At 43.5% G+C, this 19,656-nt stretch overlaps 1 protein-coding gene across 2 annotated transcripts in view; it reads left to right on the forward strand.

The window, feature by feature from the left end:
* LOC122622296 (trophoblast glycoprotein) overlaps nucleotides 1–19,656 on the forward strand; it is a 45,108-nt gene that overhangs the window by 22,999 nt on the left and 2,453 nt on the right. For both annotated transcript variants that reach the window (XM_043800641.1, XM_043800642.1), the window contains exon 3: nucleotides 5,306–5,370. The gene's annotated coding sequence lies outside the window, so the exon portion shown is untranslated. The remainder of the gene's footprint in view (nucleotides 1–5,305; nucleotides 5,371–19,656) is intronic.

The following is a 19,656-nucleotide window of genomic DNA, read 5'->3' on the forward strand; positions in this document are numbered from 1 at the left end:
TAATATATACATTAGGGTGGGCCATCAAGGGTGGGCCATTGCATTTCAGATGGCGGCTGGGAAACTAAATCACATTACGCATACGCACCGTTGGCCGAGCTGTTTAATTAAATTCCTGAAAGATGGAACTGGCACACAAGTATGCAATTTAAGCAGGAACATATAAACCTCTAAAAATAGATAATGAGAGCTTACTATTTCCAAATTAAATGTGAAATCCACTCGTAATGACCTAAAGTTGTCTAGTTTTAGTGAGTTAGAGAGCATGGGCACCACCCTGATGCTCATGCATATGTATGTATAGGCATCGACAGCGGCATCTTTTATGGCACACTTGAGCGGCAAATCAAATCATCGCTTAACCTCCGGGGAGGTGGACTACTCTCGTCATGAGTCGCTGATTCAATTAGCGCCCGAAATAGTTATCGAAATGGATATGGAAGTGGATGTGGATATAGAAGTGGATGTGGGTGTGGATGTGGGTGTGTATGTGGGTGTGTATGTGGCTGTGGTTGCGAGTGTTGCTCTAACTGTAACTGTGCGCCGAAGTGGCAGTGGAACTGGTGCCAGTTGCCATTTGCCAGTTGCCAGTTCCCAGCTGGCTTGGCCGTGTAATTGCTTATAATGTGCGCATAAATCGGCTCCGATTCGGGGATGCAAGGGGGCAGGACACTGGCTGTTTTTGCGTGCCTCCATCTGTGGCTGAGCATCCCGCAACGGATGCTCTTACACCACTGACACGCTACTTTTTAACCATCTGCGGAGCAAGGACACATATCAACAAAAGTAGAGATTTCTGTAAGTTGGCCCCTAGCGACACAAGTTTATCAAAAAGAGCAATAAAAATAGATACATTGTAACATTACGCAAATGTAATTATAAACGAAATGGAACAGGAGTAATGATATTTACATTATCGTTCCAAAATTCAATTCCTTTATAGTGTTGCGCTGTATATGATTTAGGTTATAGCTAAATGGTAGTTGAACTCTGTTTTATTTTCTGCTTGATTTTAAATTTAAATGGATATTTTTCGTATCAAAATCAAAACCTGCTGCTCAGTGTAATAAGCACTGCAGAAATTTCAGCGGCGTTGGCGGAATATACAAATTCTAAAATGCATGCAAATGCTTTGCCACTGCTAATAATGGGCATTATCATGATGTTGATGCTGCTTTGCTCAACCGCCTGCCCTCCGACCTACGCCACCCCCTCCCCATCGCGCCGATTGACGCCCCTCAACCCCTTCTCAGCCCACTCCACGCTCCGCTTGATGATGATGAAGCGCGCTCCGGCTGGGTAACTCGATAACGATTCCAGCCAGGCAACCACTCCGTTGGTGGTTCCGGATCGGGGGAGGGGGCAACTAAAGTATGCAGCCCGGTTGGAAAATGGGGAGAACAGACTGTCGCTTAGTTTTTGGCTAACATCCCCCCTCACACCCCCATTCCCATCACCATCCGCATACCCACTTGTACCGCCCGCGCTCCATGGAGACTTTGTGTGACTCTGACATGCATTTCTCATGATGCGAAAATTTTGTTTCACTTGACATTTTGACATTTGACAGCTGGCGCAAAATTAACGCAACTCGCGCTGGAAGGGGGCGTGGCTCTAAAAATGCAATAACATTCTAAGGGGGCGGGATGATGCTCCCAATCGCCCCACTCCCCTTTCATTTCGCCAAACCAACTGGCGTTTTCCCACAAATTTATCATGTTCGACAAGTGGCTATGGGGCTAAACGGGTGGCATTGGTGGTGGGTGGTTCTTGGGAGGCAGCGAGTTGCTTGCGTGTTAAATGCTGTCAAAATGCATGGCGATGATGACTTAATTGAATGGCAGGCCGCAAGCGAAGGAATCTCCCATGAAGGGGGCACGAGGAAGTGGCAGCGGAAAACGGATAAGGAGGGAGATTTTGCTGATGAGTTGGCAAATTTGAATTTGCCGGAATAAGATGTCTGCGTGTCTATGGATGTGTGTGGGTGAGTAGCACAGATATGGGGCACTTTCTCTCTCTTCGCAAGGAAATTCCGCCCTAAGCTAATGAAATTACAAATGAAAGGAATGGGTGTTAGCCTCCTGCACTGTACAAGGATATCAAGTACTTGTCTTCACACAGCTATCTCTTCGAAGGTAATTTCGATTTATTAGTGAAAGTATATTTTTCTTGCATAATGAAAATATTAAATTTGTTCCTATGGAATTTTATGTGTTTTACCCCAAGTTTTTCATTTCCATTTCAGACTCCTGCAGTGACGCTCGAATGTAGGCTACATTTTTGTTGCCACTTTTGCCTTGGGGTCTGCAATTTAATCTTTTGATAGCCAAGACTTCTGACATCGACCGCCCCCGAAGGCCGAAGTCCACCTCCCAACCCAAAACCACCCAACCACCCAGCTGGCCAACCCCTTGGAACATGTGCATTACGATGCCTTCGGTCCACCGACAATAAATCCTCCTTCATCTCCATCTTCAGCGGGTTATTGTTGATGCCTTTGTTGTTTCTGCAGGGGCTGCTGTTGTTGTTGTCCTTTGTTGTGCGGTTGATGGAACACGTTGTCAGACTGTCCGTCTCTGTCTGTCGCAAGGTTTTCCCTCTCTCTCTATCTGCCTGCGATACACATGTCGGCTGCAGATATATCCATTCATTGTTGTCAGCGCCTTTCTGCTGTTTTGGGACAAGAAGCAGAAGTCGGTGGGCGAGGAATCCAATTCGGCCTGATTTTGACACCCGGCCACTGGGAATTTTTGTACGGAATTAGAAGTCGGGAAAATGAGTTTTGTTCTTCCAATCAACTTTTTATTCCATGGAGGACGCCTGTTGACAAACAGTCGAGATGTGTTTAAAACAGATATTTGCCATATTTGTAAATTCGTTTTCACTACTTGTGCTCTAGTGCCTCCTTGTTTTAACGAAATATTTTTAACGAATAAAAGGGTCAAGAATACTGTTTCAACAACAGAAAAATCAAATCAAAGAGCAAATTTGCACTCCGTCATTTATCCCTTTGAATAAATTTATATATACCAGCTGGCACAACTGAGAACATTAAGGCAGAACAGCTTAGAATGGGAAATGCAAATTTTTTTTACCGTTTCATAGTTGCTTTGCCTGTCACATAAAATGCCATAGAAATGTTCATAAACATATCGACAAACACAGAACGAGGAACAGATAAAACAATGTGAAGTACGAACAAAAACGACAATTGACCCACAATTTTAAGGCTAAAACAATTCCCCATTTTAGCCTTGTTTCCTCAGACTTCTTTATGGGATTGGGATTGGGCCAACAAGTCGTCTGGGTTGACTTAAGTTAAGTTTTTATCTTGAAAAGCATCACATTGGGGCGGGGAGAGTGTAAGAGTAAGGTTAACAAGATGGACAAACAGAAGAAACCATTCGATTCCATGGAAACATCCTTTTTGTTGGTTTTTTTTTATCTAGCTCGACTATAAATCTTTTTCCTTTGTTTTTTGTTTGTGACAACGTCACTTTCTTTATTGTTGGTTGGAGCAAATATTTATGCAAACATACCAATACATAACTTTAGTCAGTGTTGAGTTGATTAGAGAAAAATTAAATTATTGTTATTGAATATGTGAAGAATTTTTGTACCATAGTTATGTTCATAGCTACTGAATATTCTAGGAGCAGATTCCAATAATATAGGAGAATACGCAATAGTAATAGTCAATAGTAATGTAGAAGTAGTAAGTTTAAGCAATAAGTGAGCTCTTTGTGATCACAATGGGTGCATTATTCTTCAGAACTTCCCTATATTTGTATTTATTTTTGCATATAATGTTGCTTTCACAAGCGTTCCAAGAAGCGCCAATCAAAAGTTCCACCAAGGCGGAAGAAAAGTTGGCGGAAAAGTATATTTCGAAAAGCAGGAGCAACAGTAGGCGAAGGAGCCTCTGGCTGTGGGAAAGCATTCCAATTGAAAGTCAAAACAAACGAACTGCTCTCTGGGCCACGCCCCCTCACTAGGAGTCTCCAGTCAGACGCCCCCGGATCTGACATTGTCTTTGCTGCTCATAAACTTTTTGGCATTCGGCACGTTTTGCCATTATCCATATGCTGTCATAACCCCGACGCCCCCAACGCCCCCGATGCCGCCATTCGCCATTCGCCTGGCATGCTTTGCATATGTGCAGTCGAAACCGGAAACGGAAATGAAGCACAAAAGTTCAGCTCTGCTCAGCATACGCTCCAACTCCTGGCAGCCATAATAGTTAACTACACATTTGTTGGCCCTTGCATCGCATCCCCTGCTGGCCCACTTGCCAGCTATTGTTTAAAGTGATTTTATGAGCCCCGAGTCCGACTCTATGACCCTATGACTCCATGACCATGATTTACTTAACCCGAGGAGGGAGAAATATAAAAAAAATATAAAGCAGAGAGCTCATAACTCATGGCCGGCACTAATTGTCCATCTGTCTGGCTGCCTGTGTAAGGCCATAATTAAATGCAGACATAGAGGAAGACGAAGGGTGCTGGGTTGTTGACTTGCAGTTTTATTTTGATTACTGGCCGTCAGAAATCGAGCTCTGGACCTGAAAACTGTTGCTGAAAGCGGCTTTAAATTAAGTCCTCAGTCGAGCTGATGGCATATTGCGCATACGTCATGTGGCCCACAGTCGACGACGAGAAACTGCTGGAGGCCCCCTTTTGTGCTTAGTCGCCTGCCTCTTGACCAACCGTAGTCAGTCCCTGCTGCAGTTGAAGGGATTGCCCAGAGATTTATGCACTAAATGGGCCGAAACTCTCGGGGCTGGGTTAACAGAATATGACAAAGCCACTGGACCATCCATCGAGGATAATAATTAAGCGCCTTGACAAGTGCCTGCCGAAAGCCACTCTTCATCTGCTTAAGAACCAAGTGGAAATCCGAACATCGAAAACGTCCTTAAACGCACTTGATTCATGGCATTAACCCAGCCTGCTTTAAAGCCGCCTTTTAATGCCGCTCTTTTCAATCAAAATGAAAGAATAATTACTTTCTATTGATTTTTAGTACATCATGGTACTGGTGAACATATGTTTAATTAAAATTGCATATAAAATGTTCGACATGCACGGGATTCTTGCAATTAAATGCAATACTTTTTTTGCATATATTAACGGTTGCTGTTTTACTAGATTTCAGCAGTTAATTTATTAAACACTTAAATTTGTACGTGAAACTATAATTTATTACCGCATGATAAATCAGGGTAAATCGGATAGTTTTGATTAGTTAGCTCTACTACCAGTCATAACGCACTAAAAAGTTTTTCTCAATTAATCCATTGCAGAACTTTGGCGCCTAAGTGAATTCCAAACAAATCAGTGCAACCGGCAAATAAATAAATCATTTGAGGTAAGTTTGGGAAGCTGCACGGGGCAATGAAAACAAGTTAAAAACTGAGGGCGAAACAAAGAGCGAGAACTGCAAACTGAAAGTCATTTGCAGTGCTTACCCTCGCCACATCCGCAATTTCAATTACACAACTTTTCGTGGACCGTGAAGCATTTGCTCATTAAACCAAAGGGAATCTCTGCCTTGGCTCTTTATCTTTTGCGAGGGAGCCAAACACAAATGCGTCGGAAAACTCTTAGTTAAGGCCATGTCAGACTTAATGGTTTAATTAAATGGGATTTTAACTAAAAGGGCATGGGCTGCAGGCTGGAGCTTAAGAATCGGGTAGGCAGTTGCCTACGAAAAGGGGAGCCATCCATGGGGGATTTCATAACAAACATGGCACTCCAACTTTTGTCAGTCTCCGCACTGCGTTAAACTCAAGAGATCTCGATGTTGCTCATACGCCGCGTTGCCTTCGGCACCAGCGCAAAAAGATGGAGCAGCACATCGAGCTGCAGCAGATGTTTGCCTTGCCATCCTCGTGGCTTCAAAGTGGGGGAAATCCACGTACAAATTTTCCCCGTTCCTAGCCGGGCCGAAGATTCTCATCAAAACGAGAGCGAAATGCAATTCAAGCAATTTTCAATTTTCATTTTTAGAGCCAGAGACGGATAAACCGCTCAACAAGAAGCTATATATAAGTATCTAGGTACACTGAAAGAAAAGCATTAAGTGCGAAAAACTCTTGAGTTCGATTTTTAAACAGTTTTATTGCAACGAATCATTTATTTAGCATTATAAAAGAGTAAAGGAGTTATTGTAAATAAGTTATTTTTCTCACCTCTTATTTTTTCTTAGTGTATGTCTATGCATATAGCTTGCTTTAAAAACCCCCTGCAAACTTGTCGCGCTCGCAAATTCCCATCATTCCTGCTGGTCTAAGGCCAATTTCTCGATTCGCTATCCTTGAGCGTTTGGCGAATTGCAGTCGGGCGTTAGGCCATAACAAGCCCCCCTTTTCCTCTGAGCACACCCACCCCCGCCCCCGCCCCCTTTCTGCAGCGATCCCCTCGAGGTTTAAGCAATGCGTTAAAATCGAGAGGAAGGAAAAGCGAAAAACTTTGGCTAAAGATTCCTTTTGCCTCTTGCCACTTTCAAGTTTTTCTTGGCCTTTTCTCCTTTTCCTTTTCAGCCTTGTCTGCTCTGCTAACTTTCGCTGTTGTTGAGCACAAAATGAAGGCATTAATGCTAGATTTTATGGATTCTTTTCGCTTCTTCTCGCGTTTTTTTCAAATGGCATCGAGTTTCCCTTTCTCTTTCGGTTTCTGTGTCTATCTCCTTTTTTTTGCTTCTGGGCAGAAACTGAATCGCGAGGAGTATTTAAAGCTGCGCAAATGAAGCCGAGTTAACAATTTTATAAGAACTATAATTTTACGATTATAAAATTTCAATTTGTGTTTCGTACTAAAAGTCTTATAATTATATTTTAAAATTAAAAGCAATTAAGAATCTAATTTCTGAACATCTGTTATTATGCTTATAATTTATATATACCCAATGTGCTTCAATGAACGTCTAACTGAACAGTTTATTTAAAACCTTTAATTTAATTGCAATAATATTCCGCACATGCTGTTTTTTGTTTGATAATGTAATTTGCATTGCCCTATCGCCGCAAATAGGAATTTCCGGGAAAAAAGAGCGAACTACGCTTTGTAAACGATTAATATCTGACCCTGGCAACAAAACTGACAAATTCTCACAATTAGGATAGCCAGACGAGGCTTCTTGCCCTTTGCACCATCGTGCTGTGCAAGCTATGCAAATATTTGCGCGCAATTTTTCATATTAAACGACAGGCGCAGGGGGCGTGGCGAGCGGAAGCGGAAATAAAAATTGCAGGCGGGGCTGCAAAAACTTTTGCCAACTGTGATCAATCTTCATGGCAGAAGAAGCAAATAGGGTTAAAAAACGAAATGGAATGAGTCAGAGGACAAGGCAGTTGCAGCACAGTTTGGAGGTCCCTAGGCCATGTCCTGTCGGGAATGGGCAGGATGAAAGAATGAAAAGAGCTGAGAGAAAGTGGAAAAGGAGAGGCAAACAAGCAACAGGAAAAGCAAGCATTGACCTTTGCTCCCAAGCCGGGAAATTGCAACATATTTGCAATTGTCGTTAGGACACCGAAGTGGACGATGAAGGAAAAGGACTCGCAGTTTAATGGAGGCGAGCCGGCTGTGGAAGGGATGGGAACTTTGTGCAGGCGACAGGCGGGCAATTGCCCAAATGAATGAAGATGAAGTGAACCGGGCTTGTTCAGCACTTGAACTGCCTGCCAGCACTCCGGGCCCAAGATTGATTGGCCTCCAGTCGAAGTCGACTCGGATGGGTTGAAAAAGTGTCACTTCGCGTTTGCCCTTCACTGGCCTCGGGCGACTTTTCGTCCTTTCTGCTTTCAAATTAGTTGGGCTGTCAAAAACTTAACGAGGCCAACGGGTGGCGCATCTCAAGCCTCTGGAGTGCAATCAAAGAGCAACAATAGAGGAAAGGGAACTGCGTTTGCGATGAGGAAAGATAGATGAAAGGAGTTTAGAGTAGGGAAAAACTAATCAAGCCTCTTGTTGGTCCTATTAACGTCCATTATTGCACTACATACCACTTTTAGTCATATTCAGAATGATGGGTAAGAAATTGAATACTTTTCAATTTCTTATCTAAATGGACACTTGAATATTCAGGTTAAATAACTGCCGCACCTCACCGTACCTAGCCTCTTTAACAAAGTTCTCCTTTAGGTTATTTTAAGCCCTCGTTAAAACGTTTTTAACGCCACTGACCCAAATCGATTTATTTCAATTTCCATTCCATTTATGCTAGCACCTTTTTCTGTGCCCCATCGTGTTGGGTAAATATTTTACGTTTACTTTTTGCGGACGCTCGTTGTTGTTTTCTGAAACTATTGCTGCTTTGTTTTGCAATAAACACTTGGTGCTCCTTTCATCTGGGTAACTGCCCTGCCCATTGACATTACCATTACCGCTGCCCCGCATCTTTCGCCGACCTCCAACCTCCGACCTCTTCGGCGCCCTTCAACGCTTGCCAAATGACTTTGGAATAGTTTCTCTCATTTCTTTATGTTCTCAACCATTCCCTCTGTTGCGGTTGTATACGCAGTGGCCGACCTTTGGCCTTTCAAGTCATTTGTATTGCTCTCGGTTAGAGCGATTGTGCTGTGCTGTGCCTTGCTTCGCTTTGCTTTGTGCTTATCTGCTTTTCAGGTGCTTTGCTGCGTTTTTGCTTTTGCTACCTTGTCATTTCACTGCTTCGGCTTTGTCGCTTATCTGCTTCCGTTCATTACTATTACTTTTTGTGCCTCTTCCTTTGATGCCAGAGTGCTCTTGTTCATGTCCTTCGTCCTTATTGTAAATTAAAACCAAAAAGGTCTGTTGGTTCCTTACGATTTCGGAATTTATCTTATGATTTTAATTAATAATATTCAACATACTCAACCTGTAAAGTAACTATAAAAGCTTTTAAGGCTACATTTCAATTAAATGTGCTCCCATTTTTATCACTCCTCAGTTTCATTAGCAGAATAAGTAAAAACGTTTAAACTTAATTTGCATATTTAAAATGAGCTAGGTGCATAAAAACGGTCGTTTATTATTCAATGAAATTCAATTTTTTAAAATGCTCGCAGAAAATGTATCATAGAAAGTGTAAAAAAAGCATGGTGGATTTTCCGGTAAATCTCTATGCTTTGTTTGCGAACTAACCACAGTGGAGCCATGAACAAAGTAAGTCAACAAGAGCGTTAATATTCCGCATACGCAACGTTGGTCAGATTCCACATACGCACTGTCTAACGGAATGTTTGTTAACCAACTCGGCTGAATTTACTTCAATTCCCCTGGCGCTGAGGGCCAGCTACCCTAATATTTTTATTCATTTTATACAAACCTTAAGAAGTTTTAGGTATATTTAATTACTGAAAATTTGTGTAAATGGAAAGTATCCGTTCTTCCCACACAAGACGGTATGCTTTTTAATATGAAAGTCCATTGACTTCTTTCTGACCCATTTAAAAGCAATAATTAAGTAATATCATGAATAATTATAAAACCAGTGACAGCCTAGTCCCATTTTTATTTCACGGTAAAGGAACTGGAAAACATCGTGTATGTTTGCTCGCCTTTCCACCTCTCCCCTTGCATCTCGACCAACTGTTGAGCCTAAACGGTGACCCCTTCACCCCGACTGTAACCCAGTGTTATCCCTCTGACCCGACCCCGCCCCGCTCCCCTTAAAGCCTTTGGCATAGTTCTTGGTCCCAAGGCGCCTGCAACTATTTATAGCCCCCACTCATCGTGACTGCTCGCTGCCCACTTTCCGCTGCTCTCGAAAGCGTGCTACAGTTTTTGTAGCTCCTCGACCTCCCCCCTCGCCACCTAACCCCCTTTTGGCCACTCCTTGCAGCCACTTGTCAACTGTTGGCGTTTCTTTGTTGTCTGCCTCTTGCTGCCGGCTGCTCTCTCTTTCTCTCTCTCGCTCTCCTCGCTCGTGGCCGCTTGCTGTTGCTGTTGCTGTTGATGTGCCATCTCTGTCTGCCGCCTCACGGGAATGTCCATTTATCTGTTAAAGCACAAGGCAAACAGCAAACAGCCAACGGTAAACGGAGAAAGGAGAACGGCGAACGCAGAACTGAGTAGCAGAAAAACAGGAAGCGAACAGGCTTGTACAGCTGTATCTATCTATCTCCCTCTGTCTTATACACTACGAAAAAAGGTGGGGTAACTAACTTACTAATTTACTTTTATGATTCGTTTGCTAAAGGGGTTGTTCTAAAATAAATTAATTAAACATTACATTAAATTACCAGGAACAAAGCAACTTTTGAAGGCGAAGATAATGCTCGGCATGTACTGAAAAAGTTTCCGTTTCCTGTTAGCCTGTTAATTTTATAGTTATCTGTAAGTTTTTGTGCTGTGTGAAAAGGACACGGGTGTGTCCTCCATGCATGGCAATCCAATTATCATGCGGCCCCTAGGTGCTGCCATGGCACCGGCGACTCTAATTGGAAACAAACAGCTTGCCCCTGTCTGCGTCCATCCACCACCCGCTCCCTCCACCAAGGCCCTCCATCAAGCCGCCCCAACACCCCCGTTTTCCCGCCAAGAGGCCAAGTAGTCAAAAGCCAGGCCAGTAAAAAGTTGAGCAACAAAAACAGCGCCAAAGAAAGCAGGCGGAGCACAAAACGTTGGAGGGGCGAAATAAAAAAAACAAATTTAGTAGATTTACATTTCCCCAACTCCTCGAGGCCCAAAGAATTTCCAATGCAAAAACATTCCGAGCCCAGAAGAAAAGCTTCAGCTTTCGGTCGAGCCTGCGTTCATTCGAAATTCATTCATTCGCAGTTTTTATGCCACCAAATTGTTGGCCAAGTCTGGGGGGGCAGGCAATAAATAGAAAAAAAGGAAACGAAAAATATAGAAAAAATAACGAAACACATTTACCGACAACGATGGAATCGAAAATATTGAATTGAAAAGCCAAACTCGGTGTCACAAAGTCGCAGTGTCCCCTCCAAAAACAGTTTATACATTTTTAGGTTTTTTCCGTCTGTTTCAGTTTGGGCCACAACATAAAGTTGATGGACCGAAAAGCGTGGAAAACGGCACAAAGAACGCCGAACGTTGAAAAGTTTCCAATGAAAATTGTTGGTCAAATGTGGGGGATGGGAAATTGGGAGCGACAGATTCGATGGAGCAAAGCGTGTTGCCTTGCAGCTTTATTCGCGGTTTTGTTTACGCGAAAAGTGTTTCACAAATTGGATTGATCCCGAAAGTGAAAGCGGAAAGCGGCGAGTGAAAACAAAAGCAACATTCTCGTTTTAAGTGGAAAGTTGATGCAACCGCAAAAATGTACTTACTAGTGATTTAAGAGCATTATTTTAATAAGCAGAATAAATCCAAAGAATTTCCATCAGCCATGCAAAAAATTTGTTTTGCCTTTCAAAGTCAAATGCTGAGCTGCTTAACATTAAATGATAATATTTGCATAGCTAATTTCCCAATCAGACACACACATCCTGAACATAAATCCAGCTTGAAACGAATGATTCTATAAGTATTCAAGTCCAAGATACTAATAATTTTCTTGTTTATTTTTCTGTGCTAATTGGCGCTTGCTTGTACAACTTTTGATCTGATTTGGTCTATTTGAAATTAACACACGGTCTGCGATTATTTTCCTTGCAAATAAGCTAATTGTGTTGTAAATACAATCAATTGAAATCAGCCAAACTAATTTTCACCCTTTTCAAAGTTATTTTCCGATGCTATTTTCCTACGTACATGTTTGCTTACCTAACTACCCATAAACTTTAAATATCATTGGTCATTCAAGGGGATTTAATGGTTTTATTAAACACATTTTCACGTCGTTTGCGGACTCAAAGCTCTTTGAACCGCAGAAAATAAGTCTAACAAAAAGTGTTATGAATTCAGAGCTTTTCACTACCCGCTGAGGTTTTTCCATTTGACAAATAAAAAGCCAAAACTACAAAAACCAGCCCCAAAATATATGCAAACGAAAACTTTGTCGCACAGCGGCTGGGCAAAAAGAGAGGGAAACCAAAACATTCGAAAAACACAAACGAGAGAATAAATACGACATGCCTTTTGAGGAGGGAATACAAAAAGGGGCGTGGCTATGGCGGCAGGCGCTGTGCGTTTGCGATGCGACCGCTTTTAATGCAATTGGTAAGTGTCGTGCGTGTTGGTCGCGTTTTGATCGCGTTTCGGCCGCGTTTCGCCCGCGACTTCTCTTGCATAAATTTGCGAAACAAAAGGGGTTGGGAAAAGTGAAGGGGAATTTCCGGCCAAGCCCTGCAATTCGTAATTGTCGCGTGCCCATTCTCTCCATCTTCCTAAATTCCGCTTATGCACTGAAAATAACAGAAAAATTAGTTCAAAATGTTTTTTAATGTGTATTATTTGTAATACAAAGAACTAAGTATGTAGTGTATTATTTGTTAGTTATATACAAAATATGCTTTATTTTTGTACAAGTCCCTATATGACAGGATTTGTATAACTTTTTTAAGTTTAATTTCAAGAAATACAAGAAAAAATTGCCTCGTAAATGTATTGTAAAAATCTTAAATTTTTTGTATAGTCTCGTATACTCATTTTCTTTCAGTGCACACCAGCTTCCCTTCAGTATTCGATGTATTTTTGACAGCAATTCTTGTTAGGAGGCGAAATAGGGTTCGCAGTATGCTGATGCTATAAATGCTGTTCGAAAACGGATTGCAAATGCCGCTTGGATTTTTGTTGCCACTGTTGTTGCCGTCGTTCTTGTTGTATGTGGTGTTATTGTAGTGGCTGCAGTTCTTGTTGGCAACACGTGCAATTTTCTGCCTGGCTATATGCACTTGGCCAAGTGTTGGCAACGTGTTTCGGGTGTTTGTGCATCTGCATCTCTTTCGATGCGTTCGTTTCGAACAGGAGTGTGGCTATATGTGTGTGAGTGTGTGTTCATCTGGGCTTCTCGTTTCTGCTTTTTATTCCAATTACCAATTTGGATTGGATTTACGTTTTAAAGCCACACTGGAGATGGAAGGAAAAACGTAAAGTTTTAAAGCGAGTTTAAAGAAATAGTGGAGAAAATAGTAGAGAAAACTCCAATTTGGCTTGAAAGGTCAATTTTATGCAGACAAAACCATGACTAATTCTGTATTTCGATCTAATTGAATTTTATGGCCCAGAGTAAACATTTTTGCAGTAGAAAATACACCCCCTAAGTAGGAAATAAAACTTCCGCTAAAATTATTTTATTGCAGTTCGCAAAACACGTGCTTTCCACAGGTTTATGCCATTATACGAGGTGTTCTCCGCTTTCCCGCTATTGAACCCACTCACCTAATGACCTGCCTCAGCAAATCTGCCACGCCCCCTGTGCGTCCCGCCTGCAACTGGTTAACCACATCATAAACCTGGAGTCTGCACCATGCCCCACACCATTGCGATATTGCCGGTGGTGCATAAGTGTGTCTTTAAAAGACCGCAAAGCCACAATTCACACTCTTGGCCAACTTTCACATTTCCCTTACATTTCCGCCGCAGCTTTTCCGTTCGGCGTGTGAAAAACTTCGCAGACTTTCCGCCTCCAGAAGGGGGGGTGCGGGGGATGGAACTCCACTTACTTGGCCATTGAAGTGCAATTAGCTGCCTGCTAATTACATAGTCCAAGCGGATGCGAGGGCTCTGACCAAGCCACGATGGCGTGAGGAGATCCTTCGTCTCCTTCGAAAGCGAAGCGACGCATTCGCTGTGGAAGGCCACGCGCGCAATCAAAAGGCGTTGCACGAGGAAGGCGCCTTTAGTCGATAGCAACGGGACATGGTGTCGGACCGACTTGGGACAAGCGGAGGTATTCGCTGCGCACCTCGCTGAGCGATTTCAACCATTCAAGCTTGCCAGCCTGCAACAGGTTGAAGAAACTCAGGAGCGGTTGAACCAAGCGCTTCAAATGGACCTGCCAATCACGCCGTTTGAACCCTGCGAGGTAGCCGAAGTCATTGTGCGCCAGAGTAGCAACAAAGCACCAGGACATGACGTCATCTGCAACGCCACATTGAAGGCCCTGCCCAGTCAAGCGATCCTCTACATAACGTTGATTTTCAACGCTATTGTGAGGTTGCAATACTTCCCTTATCAGTGGAAGCTCGGGATAATCTCCATGATCCACAAACCTGGCAAGCCGGAAAGGGAGCCCGCCTCCTACCGGCCGATCAGTCTCCTCCCTTCAATTTCGAAGGTGTTTGAGAGAATGATTGCTGTCCGGATTGTAAGGATTATGGAAGCCCAGGGGATTACCCCTGAGCACCAGTTCGGTTTTCGTGCTGGCCACTGTACTGTCGAGCAGCTCCATCGGGTCGTCGAGCAAATTCTGACTGCCTACGACAACAAGGAATATTGCAACAGCCTCTTCTTGGACATTCGAGAAGCGTTTGATCGAGTGTGGCACATTGGACTTCAGCTAAAAATCAAGCAGACGCTGCCTGCTCCATATTATGGGCTGCTAAAATCGTACCTGGAAGGTAGGAGGTTCGCTGTGCGATTCCATTCAGCAATTTCCACCGAGCACAATGTGGCAGCTGGTGTCCCACAAGGAAGTGTCCTGGGCCCCCTGCTCTACTGCCTATATAGCCACGACATGCCGCAGCCGGATGTAAGCCTTTACGGGAACTCAATGTTGGCCACATTTGCCGATGACGTGTGCGTCACCTACAGGTCCCGATGCGAGCACGACGCAGCGGATGGTATACAGGACTTTGCAGATCGATTCTCGGAATGGGCAAGACGTTGGAACATTGGCATAAATAGCAGTAAATCCAACAACGTTTGCTATACTTTAAAGCGGAGAACGCCACCGCCCGTCTACATCGAGGCAGCCCTTGTACCACAGCCGAACGCAGCCAAATACCTTGGAGTGCTTCTGGATCGCAGACTCACATTTGCCAAGCATGTGACCGACATTAAAACTCGCCTACGTGCTAAGGTGGCGAAGCACTACTGGCTACTGTGTCCGCGCAGTAAATTGTCGCTATCCAACAAGCTGACAATCTACAAACAGATTTTAGCTCCAAACTGGAAGTACGGGTGCCAAATCTGGGGCTTGGCATGCGACAGCCAAATCAAAAGAATCCAGGCTATACAAAATAAGGTCGCAAGACTCATCACCGGATGCGAGTGGTTTGTGCGAAACACCACCCTGCACAGAGACCTGAAACTCGCAACGGTATTTGACGAGATAAACCAGCACTCGAGCAGATACCATGACAGGTTGGGGAGCCACAGAAATCCGCTGGCCAGCGCTCTAAACAGATCTCGCCCACTAAGAAGGCTGAATAGAAGACAACCGAGGGATCTCATATCCCGATCTCCTGTGACAAGGGTCAGCAGAAGCGGACGCTTATCTTAATTCCTATATGTTATCTGTGATTGTTATGTAATTGTAGTAAAATCATTGTAAAATAGAAAAAGCTAACTGTAGTTAGCCGGCGCGCCCAAATGGGCTGAATTAATAGAAAAGAAGGACACAAAGGGGCTCCAAGTTTTCCCCGTATGCCTTAATAAATAAACAATTATTATTATTAAAAAAAAAAAAAAAAAAAAAACTCCCGCTTAATGACTGCCGGGCAGGACATTAAACGCTTGTTGGCCGCATTAGGATTTCCGTAATGCAGTTGGCACAGCGAGGCGAGCAGCACTTCACCAGCACCACCTCCAGTTGCTCCCCACTCTGCTGCTCCTTCCATTTACCCAGTTGGATGCGAATTGCAGCTGCGAAATTCTCTCTGAAGAGCTTTTCATTCGCAAGTGTTGCCCGAAAGTATGCAACGAGTTGTGCCAACAATGAAATTTGACTGGCGAAACTCCCAAGGACGCCCCTTTCTCAACCACACCCACTCCCTTCTCAAAAAGTGGGGGGCGTGGCATCGCCTTTCAGTGCGAAAAACCGGTAAGAGCCTTGGCCACAGCATCCGATTGAGGAGAGCTGCGATAATGGAGACATCTGCTCAGCAATTTTAAGGGGATCCTGAATGGGCGTGCGGGTTATTTAATGAGAAGAGCTTAAACTAAGTGTTGAGAAATCCGAGCTAGTACTGCTACTAGGAGTGATATAAGAACTTAACCTATATTTAAAGACCGGTTGAAAAGGGTTATGTCAGCTTGTATTGTCCTTTCAGTGAATAATTTAAAGGTGAAATCTGCATTCTAAACTAGTTACCACGAAATTTCCGATCAAAAGCAAACCGACGCAAAATCTGAAAATATGATAAAATCGGTTTTTCGCAAATGTCAAATGATGGTGATAAGCGAAAATGGTGGGCGATGGGATAGTGGAAAGTGAACCTAATTGGCTGTCATTTGTTGGCATAAGCTGAATTTTGGGTACAGCTGTGAATTTCCTCTGGGATCGTCTGACACCACCCCGCCACATCTATTCATATGCCACCATACAGTTATGCTCTAATTAGACCAAACAACCACACAAAGTCAACCACACATGCACGCGCGCGCACACACACGCAGACACACACACGCACACACACACAGCGACGTCCAAAGCTCGTTCTCATCGTGCATTACAAATTGAGGGACCACCTTCAATTCCACTCCCATACTCGCCATTTTCCACCTGCTCCTGCTCCTGCAGCTACTCCTCCTGGTGCTGCTCCTCCTGCTGCTCCTCCGCCCGCTGCTGCTCCTCCTTCTGCTCCTTTGTATTGCAACTGCCAAGTGGCTGGCACTTCACCACTAACGAATTAAAGGACGAGCGGGACAGAGGAGGAATTAGAGCGGGAGTCATGCAGAGGCAAAGCACGTACAAAAAAATCGAAAAAAATATCAACAAACAAGAAAGGTATATTTGCTTCGTAAACCGAGGCTTGGCATACCTTTACAGGCTGCTTTAACTTTCCGAAGAAAGTCCATCTATGAGTAACAAATTGCATAAAGTCACGAAGCTCCCTTTTATCTATATATTTATATATATAAGTAGATAGAGAGGATTAGTTTGCTAGACAAGATAAAGAAAATATTGCTATGCAAGTTTGAAAATGATGGCTTGAAGGACAGCATTAGTAGGACAGTTCCATAGAATGACATGCCATCTTAAGGTCAACTTGTCGCAGCAAGATATTTATGTACTATACAACCATCGACATATGGTACAGTTCCACTTAAGTGAGTTATACCCTGCGGAAGGGTATAAAGACACACACAAAAATGTACAGCATTATTATTTTACTTGCGCTTGTTACATACACATTATGCCGCTGTTATTGTAGTTGTTTGGCTTTGTTGTTTCTGCTGCTGCTGTTTCTTTTATGTATTATTATTATTTTACGCGCATGCATAAATTCCAGCGAGAAGCGAGCCGAGTGCAGTAAAGAAGGAACAAATGCTGTTTGTTTGCCTTATTATTGCAGTGGAATGCCCAGGGGTGGCAGGTGGGTAGGTGGGCTGGTGGGCTGGCACGTTGAAGGTGTATGAGATTGCAACAGTAAACACACACAAAGCAAACAACAACAAAGACATAAAAAAGTTGAAATTAAAGTAAAACGGCAGCGGGGTAGGGGGTACAGAGTGCGGCTGCTTGTTAGTCCGACAAACCGGAAGTGACTCACACACACGCAGCGTTTACTTGCAACGAAAGATTCAAGTGGAGTGCAGCTTTGTGCCTTTCAACCTTGGCTAAAAGAGAGAAGCAAACGTTTATGGTCGAAAAGTGTGAGTGCAGAGAGAAAAACTAAACATGAAACGAATGATTTCACACTCCACTTATCTCGCACTAATTGGTAAATATTTTCGTTTTGTGGCGGATAAATATTTGTAAATTTGGTAATTTGTAAACTTCATTTACATACGGCAGACCATCATAAATTGTATTCTGGGAAACAAGCTACATAATGGCCAGTCGCCATAATTAAGTGGCCTTCTGTTGGTGAGTAGCGAAGGTCTCCTGCTGGGCCCATTAAAACGCAGTTAGTTTTCAATTTTCCTGCCAGGAATTTGATTCGCTCATTAGCATCGAGTGACCCTTGGCCAGCGCCTAGTTCAAGAGCAGCAACATCCAATTGAAAGCACCCTCTTAACAGGCAAATTAATGGTCACAGAGATCCAATTCACGCCGGGATAGGGGCTTCATTCCGGCAACTCTGTTTCACTTCAAATGGGCAGCATTTTCCAGCAACCCCATGGAATTCCGGATCCTTTAAGGCTTGCAAACCATCTGGCTTTCACAAAAATCTGCCCCAATTTAAGCAGCCCACCTTAAAATTGAGCAAAAACGTTTGTCTAAACGACACTAATTGGTCTCACAATTTGTTCTATTCCCATTGTTACAGTGTTTGGTTTCATGAACTCTATTGTTTTTCCCCAAATTCCTCTTCTGTATTCATTATTGGCGAAAACGAAAATTTGTTGTCAGCCATTAAGTTTAAAGCAATTTATTGATGTCTCTGTTTCTGATGGAGCAATTTGGGCTTTAATGAGGTCTGCGTTTTTGGAAGACCAATTTAATTTTAAGTGTCTGCTAAATTTTACTGTCGGTTAGGTTAAACATACACATTTGATCTACTGTCTTTGCTAAGTGTTTCGGCTCCAGCCTTAAATATTTTACTTGCCACCCACTGCGTTTTTCATAAGCTCGATCATAAACACTCACACACACTCGCTTCCACTAAGCAACAAGATAGAACGCTATAGTCGGGTTCCCCGACTATCTGATACCCGTTACTCAGATGGTGAAGGTGGGAAGAGAAATTACAACACTGACCGTTTTTTGCGGTTTGTGGGCGTTAGAGTGGGCGTGGCAAAAAGATTTTTGGTATATAGAGTTAAATTTACAAGACGAACAAAAATGTGAAAAAATTTCACATTTTTCAAAAGTATGGGCGTGGCATTTTTGGCGGTTTGTGGGCGTTAGGGTGGTCGTGGCAAAAAGTTTTTCTGCAGATCGATAGAAATTTACAATACTAATAAGAAAATGAAAAAATATCAAAACATTTTTCAAAATTGTGGGCGTGGCAGTTTTGGGCGGTTTGTGGGCGTTAGAGGGGGCGTGGCAACATGAATCGACAAACTTGCGCTGCGTCTATGTCTCTGGAGTCTGTATGCTTATTCTCAACTTTCTAGCTTTTATAGTTCCTGAGATCTCGACGTTCATACGGACGGACACACAGACGGACAGACAGACGGACAGACAGACAGACGGACAGACAGACAGACAGACGGACGGACAGACGGACATGGTCAGATCGACTCGGCTATTGATCCTGATCAAGAATATGGTCGGAATCGCTTCCTTCTGCCTGTTACATACTATTCAACGAATCTAGTATACCCTTTTACTCTCCGAGTAACGGGTATAAATAGCAATAAAAGCCGAAAAATAATCACAGAGGCTGCTCCTCCAGTTTCTGTTCCTGTTGCGGTTGGATAACTGCCACAGTCCGCCGGAGTGCCCTTCAGGCGTTTGTTGTGCCCCGACGCCGAAAAGTTTGCCAGAAAACAGAAATTACCCATACGCCGCGTGGGCCGACGATTGAAGTGGGCCGCGGAGGATGGGAGAAGATAGCCTCTTCGCTGAGGTGAGGCACAATGCTCCGCTTTCATAAGCACATAAATCTGCAACTTGTGGAGCATAAATAAGCTGTCTGCTCGGTGGAAAAGGGGTGGCTATGGCTAGTCAGGCACCTGTACAAATTCGGAAATCCCTAAGGCATGTGCGCCA

Source organism: Drosophila teissieri, chromosome 3R (assembly GCF_016746235.2).
Source record: "Drosophila teissieri strain GT53w chromosome 3R, Prin_Dtei_1.1, whole genome shotgun sequence".
NCBI lineage: Eukaryota > Metazoa > Arthropoda > Insecta > Diptera > Drosophilidae > Drosophila > Drosophila teissieri.